The sequence below is a fragment of the Durio zibethinus genome, chromosome 3, assembly GCF_047325235.1.
Source record: "Durio zibethinus cultivar Kanyao isolate XHJ-2024 chromosome 3, ASM4732523v1, whole genome shotgun sequence".
Classification (NCBI taxonomy): domain Eukaryota; kingdom Viridiplantae; phylum Streptophyta; class Magnoliopsida; order Malvales; family Malvaceae; genus Durio; species Durio zibethinus.
Genome location: NC_143164.1, coordinates 29,894,210 through 29,902,686, shown reverse-complemented (window position 1 = coordinate 29,902,686; position 8,477 = coordinate 29,894,210). Strand labels below are relative to the sequence as shown.

Genomic DNA, 8,477 nt, shown 5'->3' with positions numbered 1-8,477 from the left:
GGACTGCCTAGTACTATAAATATTGTACCAAGAACTCAGCAGACTTCAAAAAACAATCACAAAGAGTCATTGTACTCAAGTTTTTTTTCACTTTTTTGAACTCAGTATCTACAAATCCTTCCTAGCGATTGGATAACATTCTCAGCTTGCATAGGCAATAATTTATACAGAGACCTGCGGTCCTATTCAAATATAAGTGATATGATCAATCCTACATTTTTGCATAGAAGGGTGAGGGGAACAGCTCTTCTCTCCTTAAAACTCTGTACACCCCCTTCAATTTATTTCACTATCAATCATAATCTTTAATTTACAAGGGCTAAGAAAAGGTCAAGGGGCCTATGAATAGGCCATACCCTTGGTGAAAAATAATTCATAACTCGATGGGTTACAATATTTTAAGCAATTATACAAGCCAAGCCCAATGAAAGTTGCTTTGGTTCGTTAATCGGAATATGTTTTCAGTGCCTAAATTTGATCTATCAGTGTCACACTATCACTTAATACAATGTATCGTTTTTTTTAATTCTAGCTATTGTTATAGGAAATTTTCGTAGGATAAAAGTTACACATCATCGCCAGTTATTGGATTCAGGTTGATGACTCCTATATGGCTCTATCAGAGTTGGTTGGGCGTGGGTGTTGAAGTTGATGACCGTAAATGGGTTATTGGGCATTCACATCCTAACCCAGAATGGCCCTACTAGTGCTGATGCATATCCACCCATTTGACACCTTTAGATGACCTTTAAAGGTTTAACAACAAATTAACATTTGTATAAACAAAGGATTAGCACTAAAAACAACTAAAACATGAATGTGAAACCTAGAAAGGAAGGGGTCCAAAAGATTAAACTCATAGTTGAATAAAACATTAGTCTACCAGGGGAGCAGGAGCATCATCAAGTTGAGAAGCCAACTTTGCAGGATATCCATAAAAAAAACGAGAACAATCTGTGCTTGCAGATCCAATTCCAATCCCAGCACCAAAAGCTACAGATGCCCATCAAATCACTGGACTCCCTGGTATGACAAATCAAAATGCGTCAATATTACGAATTCAAGGATGAAAAAAAAAAAAAGCAAGCACAGAAATGGAAAGGCACAGAACTAATAATGCTTGGATAGAAGACTACTACAAAAATTCAATGCAATTCAAAAGGGAAGAACTCAGTATACTGTCTACAGCCCACATGAACATCTAGTAAAAGTTAAAATGCATAATCACTTTAACTATTTCAGTTTTGCTGAGTAGGAATGATGGAAAAGTTTTAACTTAATGGTTAAACTACAAAAGAGGAAAGTGGTTATGAATATCTATACGCATACATTTAAAATTTCAAAAAGCAAACACTACCAGGACATAAGCCGTGATGCATGTGCTGAGTACAAAACGGCACTGAAAGTATCTAACGAAACAATTACAAGAGTTTTAGCATTCAAAACAGACTTAGCATCATCCCAGTTCTGACATTATACGGCATAATATATAATCGGTACTGAAAAAAATAAGCATGGACAACTGCTGGCAACCAGAAAATCAGAAAACAGTATCTGTAGAACCAATTAGGCCAATCTGCAATGGTTAACTACCACAGATCATAAACCCATAATTTTAATCATCTAGCTCATATCTTTAAGTTAAAAATACTAAATTCTACTTATTAAGCACTATTCATTTTAACAGTTTAGCAATCGAGCACTTCAAGACCAATATCTTAAAAGAAAAAAAAAAAAAAAAGAAAAAAGGATTAATTTGGTGAAAGAGAGACAAACTGAAGAAAAGGAGGCCGCCAAAAGCGCCAACCAAGGATTAATAAACGAAGCCGCGGACAGTCAGACCGAGGCAGGCGTCCCATTTTGCGTTATCGTCGTACTTTGCCGGCAACAATCCCTTGCTCTCTGCCATTTGCTAGCTTTTTTTCTTTTTTTTTTTTTCTGTTACTATTATTGTTGTTCCTTTTTCGTATAGTTGATTGATTCCTGCTTTTCCTTCGTTTGTATCTGATTTTTTTTGTTGGCCAACGACGATTGTCTTATGTGGGGAAATGTGATTTTGTGAGGAAGAACCTTTCCGTCTTCCTAAATTTTTGAGAATCGGTAAAGGTGGCAAACGGATGGTCCGGTCGGGTTTGGCTAGGGTGGGTTAGATTATTTTCTAATATAGGTGTAAGTGACAAATCACAGTAACAATATTATACTAGATCGGGTATTCTTCTAAAAATATTACTCCCATTAATTTTTATTTCTTTTTCTTTTTTTTTTTTATAGTTTTTATAGATCTATTTCTCTGATTTTTTCCTATCTCATTTTTTTGTCTAATTTTTTTTCATTGAAATCGATGCAGGTACGATTCAAAAATGGTTGTAATAAGACAGTTACGTGCCGTCTAATCACACCCAAACAACAAAACTTACGTCGATTGCAGTCAAAAGAATGCCCGGTAGGGCTCGGTTTCGTACGATAGTTTCATATGCTTATAAGGCTTTGAGAAACAGAGAGGTGTTTTGGTCATAATTATTAATTTTGTTTTAATATTGGTTATATCGGTTGAAACGTTTCAGCTATATTAAAATATAATATATTTAAAAATAATTTTTTGTATTAAATTTAATAAAAAGTAATAGTGATTACATAGTTGATACATTTCAGTTATATTAAAATATAATATATTTAAGAATATTTTTTTGTGTTAAATTTGATAAAAAGTAATAGTGATTACATCAGTTGATACGTTTTAGTTATATTAAAATATGATATATTTAAGAATAATTTTTTGTATTAAATTTGATAAAAAATAATAGTGATTATTTTTATTAGTTTTGATCTATTTCGATGAATTTCAGTAAATTAACATATTTCAATTCGTATAAAAATATTAAATATATTTTGTAATTTTAATTTATCTTTTATTATTTAATTATTTTTAACTTAATAAAAATAAAATTAATTGATAAAATAATCCTTAAAAATTGAGTTTATTTTTTTTACTTTTTAATGCTTTATTTTTTCACACCAAAGTTTATAATTTTATATTTTATTTTTTCAAACTAAAGTTTATAAGTATTTTAGTTTTTTCAAGAAAACAATTATACTCCATTTATAAAATTTAACAATCATAAAACTTTGATTAATTTTTTTCATCTTTTTGTTTTTGTCTTAATATTTATAAGAAAAAATATTTATTTAAATATCATATTATCATATTAAGTGTTTAAAAATATCATGAAAATTTTATGATATCATTTCTTATGTTTTTAAACTTATTTATTTGATTTGAATATATTACATATTTATTTTGTGGCTTATTAATAATATTATAATATACAAGTTCATGCATGTTTATAAATATATTTGTACTAAATTGAAAATTTTAAAATAATATATTGAAATAACCGATGCTGATATATACCATATTTTTTAAAAAAATCGAAATGTTATCTGGTATAATATTAACAACATTGGTTCTGATACTGGCATTCTAGCATTTACTTGTGATACACAAATTATAGCAATAATCACAACCCAAAAAATATAGCAAGGTTAACCAAACTAATGAAATGATCATTAAAATGTAGAAAGAAGGAGAAGAAAAAGAAAATAGAATGAAGAACCAAAATCAAAAGATAGAGAGTAAAATGAATTTTTGTAAATTTCAAAATATACCTACACAGTAACCACCTTTTCCTTTTTAGTACTAGTTATAACCACCTTAAGCCATAATAACAAAAATGCCTTTTATGAGTAAAAACCAACTTTACTTAATAAATAAAAAGATAAAACTGTAAAAAAAGATTTATCATCAATTCAACATGTAACAATATTCCTCTCTTGTAAAGAATCCTTATCCTCGAGGATTGAAACTTGGATATCTTTGTTGAAGGTCATAAAAAACTTCCCATATTGCATCCTCAAGAAAAGTATTAGACCATTAGATTAAAACTTTTGTAACAGCTCTATTTCCCCTTTTCCAATCCATCTTTCAATGCCTTGCAAGGGCTCCTTGCTAATGATGCCGTCATCTCCTACCAAAAGTAGTTGTGATTGAGCAAGAACAACCCCTAAATGTTTATTAAACTGAGAAATATGAAAAGTCGGGTGTATCTTAAAACCAATTGGTAATTGTAGCTTATAAGCCATCTTTCCCACCTTTTCAACCACTTGGAATGGTCTAAAATATTTGGTAGATAATTTCAAATAGTATTTGTTAATGATAGACTTTTGTCTATACAATTGCAACTTGACATACAACCAATCTTCCATGTCAAATTCCCTATCATTCCTCTTTTTGTCTATCTTGCTTTTCATTCTAGCTTGAGCTCTTAGTAAGTAAAACCTAAGCATCTTGATAGTTGCCTCCCTTATTTGCAACCTCTTATCCAAAGATCCCATAATAAAGTCACCAACTAGGTAAGGAAAATGAATTGGTATGGGCTACCAATAGACCATTTTGTAAGGAGTTGTGTGGATGGTTGTGTGGTAATTTGTGTTATACCACCACTCTGCCAAAGCTAACCACATCTTCCATTCTCCAAGCTATTCACTAGATATACACCTCAAATAAGTCTCTAAGCTTCTGTTGACCATTCAGTCTAGCCATCAGACTGAGAATGGTAGGTTGTAAAGATGTTAAGAAAAGTACCATGGTTTTTGAATAGTTTTTGCCAAAAAAGACTAAAAAATATTTTATCTCTATTAGAGACAATGCTATGGGAAATCCCATGGAGTTTGTAAATAATGTCCATGAAAGCTTGAACAACTATTAGAGTAGAAAAAGGATGTCCTAATACAATGAAATTGGCATACTTATTTAACCTATCTACAACCACCATTATAATATCCTTACCATGTGATCTCGAAAGGCTTTCAATAAAATCCATTGAAATGTCATACCACACTTTATCAAGAATGGGTAAAGGTTGCAACAATCCCAAGCTAGTTGAATTGTCGTATTTATGTTGTTGACATACAGAACATTCTGTCACATATCTTTTAACTTCTTTTTTCTAACCTTTCGAGTATAAAACACTGGATATCCTGCTTATTGTAAGTTGTACACCTAAGTTTCCCCCAATTAGACTATTGTGAAATTAATGTATCAGTTCTTTCCTCAACTCATGATCATTACCTACAACAAGTTTTCTTTCCTTTTCAACTAATCTTCATGTAAAACATACTTGCAGTTGGTAAGTGAAGCGCCTTATAGCTCTATAATTAATTTCTAAACTTGAGGATCTTGTTCCCAGGATTTCTTAATTCTTCATACTAAATCTGTATACACAATAGAAATAGCCATGAGACTTAGCTTTTGGTTCCTTGAATTTTTGGAGAGTATATCTACTATTGTGTTGGAAATGCCTTTTTTGTAACCTACCTTATAGTCATAACCCATCATCTTCGTCACCTATAGTTGTTGTGCAAGAGTAGTGGGTTGTTGATCCAACAAGAACTTGAGACTTTGATGATCAATTTTTATCTTGAAATGCCTCCCTACCAAATATACATTCTATTTTTTAATAGCCATTTAAGCAGCTAATATTTCTTTGTCATAAACAGACAAGATTTGGTGCTTAAAAGATAAGGACTTGTTATAATAAGCTAAGGGTCACCCTCATTATGTTAAAATTACCATAACTCCAATGCTTGATGCATTTATTTCAATCACAAATTTTGAGGTGATGTTTGGAAGAGCCAAAACTAGTGTAGAGGTTATAGCTACCTTAAGTCTGTCAAAAGTTTCTTGTACCTTCTTATGCCATCCAAACGTAGCCTCCTTGAACAATTTAGTTAAAAGTCTAGCTATTATCCCATGGCTTTTAATAAACTACCTATAGTATCTAGTAAGCCTCAAGAAACTTTTCAATTCCTTAATAGAATTAGGTGTAGGCTAGTCTAGGACACACTGTATTTTTTTTTCTTATCCATAAAAACTCCATTGCTCGAGATTACATGCCCTAAGTACTCACCTCTAACGCCTCAAATTCGTATTTACTTTTCTTAAGAAAGAGCTGGTTAACCTCGAAGAGTTTAAGAAATATTCTTAAATGCTCCAAATATGATTCCCAATTAATAGAATATATCAATATATCATCAAAGAAAGCCAACATAAATTTTCTCAAATAAGGTTTAAAATGTTGTTCATCAAACCTTGAAAAGTTAATGAAATGTTAGTTAATCCAAAGGGCTTCACTAGAAACTCATAATGGCCTTTATAAATCCTTAAGGTTGTTTTATGTACATTAGTTTAATGCATTCTAATCTAGTGGTATCCAGACTGTAAGTCAAGTTTAGAAAGCATGCTTTAGCTATTTCATCTAATAGCTCTTCAACTAATGGAATAGGAAACTTGTCCTTAATTGTCAGTTGATTCAATTGTTTGTAATCAACACATAGCTACCAAGAACTATCTTTTTTTTTTTACCATGACTATTGGAGAAGCAAATGAGCTATAGCTATTCCTTATTAGTCTAGCACTAGCATCTTTTTTATCATCATTTTAATCTCATTTTTTGTATTGATGGATATCTATAAGGCCTAATCCTTACAATCTAGCTTTAATCCTTCAAAGGAATTCTATGATTTTGTAATTTATTTGAAGGCAATCCTTTAGGCAAGTCCAATAACCCCTTATAGATTTGTAACAATTGGGATCTCCTAGTGATGCTTAACAATCATATTCAATTACATATGAGTTTTTCTAGAAACCAATAGAGTATAAGGATTATAATAAAAATGCACCAATAAAGATTCCAATAGTTTAAAAGCTTGTTTCTCATTCATCATATGTACCTTTGCTGGCTGAATTCCTTTCAAAATTGTCCACTACCCTCCATTCTTGAATTGTATAATCAAGTTGGTGAAGTTAAACAAGATTTTCCCCAAGGTTATTAGCCATTGCAAACCAAGGACCATATCATACCCCTTCAAGGGTAAAACTATAAAATTTATCTTGAAAACATTTTCTTGAGCTGATCAACTTACATTTTCATAGACTTCTTGTGTTAAAAGACTTTTACTATTTACCACTATCACCTTGTTTCTACCTTTGTCTACACACACAATCCTAAGGTTTTTAATAATGAACTATCTATAAAGTTATAGGTGCTACTCGATTCAACTAGCATAATCATTTTATGGCCATTAATAATCCCACATACCCTCATAGTTTGATAAACTAAAGTACCATAAATTACATGTAGAGTAATAAAAGGTGCCATACTCCTTCTTATGTTAACAACCACTAATTCATAATTATCTAAACAATTTGAAACTCTTCATATTCTAAATCTTCATCAATGTCTTCAGTCAAAAGTTGGTATAGCTATGATTTCATAAATTTGTGGCCAAGATTGTACTTAACACCACACTAGTAACATAACCCTTTTTTCTTTCTATCTTCAATCTCAGTAGAGGTTGGCTCATTTGTATTGGCTTTTGGTTGCCATAGTGGGATTATATGATAATGGTTTTGAAGGAATCTAAATAAGTAGGTTCAGATTAAAAGTGCTTTTGAGGTTGGTAATAAATAAGGCAATATAAGTGGCTTACCAAAGGTATTGTGTGAGCTTAAGGTTGTAGTAAGTTGGTAGGATTTACTGGTTGGAAATAGATTTTTTGTAGTGGGATGTAAAATGGATTCAAATTGTTTAATTAGAAGGTCTAAAGAGTTTAACATACTTGAAAATATCATACTATAAATTATTAACAAATATACTCAGAGCATAAAAGTTAGACAATTGTAATAAGTTTAGCAAATCAATAAAGTCTTTATAGTATTGCTCGACAATCCCTGATTGTTTCAACTCCACTAGTTCTGCCATTGGTCCTCAAACTACTCTGAAGCAAATTTCTCTTTCATACCATTCATATAGGCATTCCAACTCAATTTATCAAATCCACCATATGATTTTATATAGTGTTAGTGCCATTGAAGAGCTTTTCCTTCCAAGCTTAGCATGGTTATTCTCACTTTGAGTTCTTCAAGCACCTTTTTTGCTTTAAAGTACTAGTCTATCTTTATATATCATCTCTTGAAATCCTACCCTTTAAATTTAAGACATTTTATCTTGAACATCCTAGAGAAATCAAGGTTTGGATGTCTCCGTGTATTCATCGTCATCGAGTTAAGCTACTACTGAAGATTATGAGATTGATTACTTGTATTTTTTTATAGTGAATGAGTGCATTCCCTAATAATAGGGGTCTCACTTCCAGAAGTCTTCATATCCCTTTTATTCGAAAAATCCACATGTAATTTTTTAAAGTTATTCATCATCTCTGACCGAATGTTATCTACTTTTTCCTTCAATTATTGCAAGTCGATTGGGTCTTAGCAACATTTTGCTAAGTTTGTTAAAGTTCTTTTTGCAGTCGAATAGTGACACCATCCACCATTACTAATAACTTGCTAGGAAAGATGCTTTGATACCACTGATATTGGTATTTTAGCAATTACTTATGATACACAAATTATAGCA

At 31.3% G+C, this 8,477-nt stretch overlaps 1 pseudogene across 1 annotated transcript; it reads right to left on the bottom strand.

Annotated features, from left to right (window-relative positions):
* Positions 1 to 874: 874 nt before the first annotated feature.
* LOC111283392 (MICOS complex subunit MIC10 pseudogene) lies at positions 875 to 2,056 on the bottom strand (annotated as a pseudogene). Its single transcript, XR_002689371.2, has 2 exons — positions 1,777 to 2,056; positions 875 to 1,023 (listed from the first exon to the last, which is right to left on the bottom strand). The product of XR_002689371.2 is annotated as an MICOS complex subunit MIC10 pseudogene (transcript).
* Between the last annotated feature and the right edge of the window lie 6,421 nt (positions 2,057 to 8,477).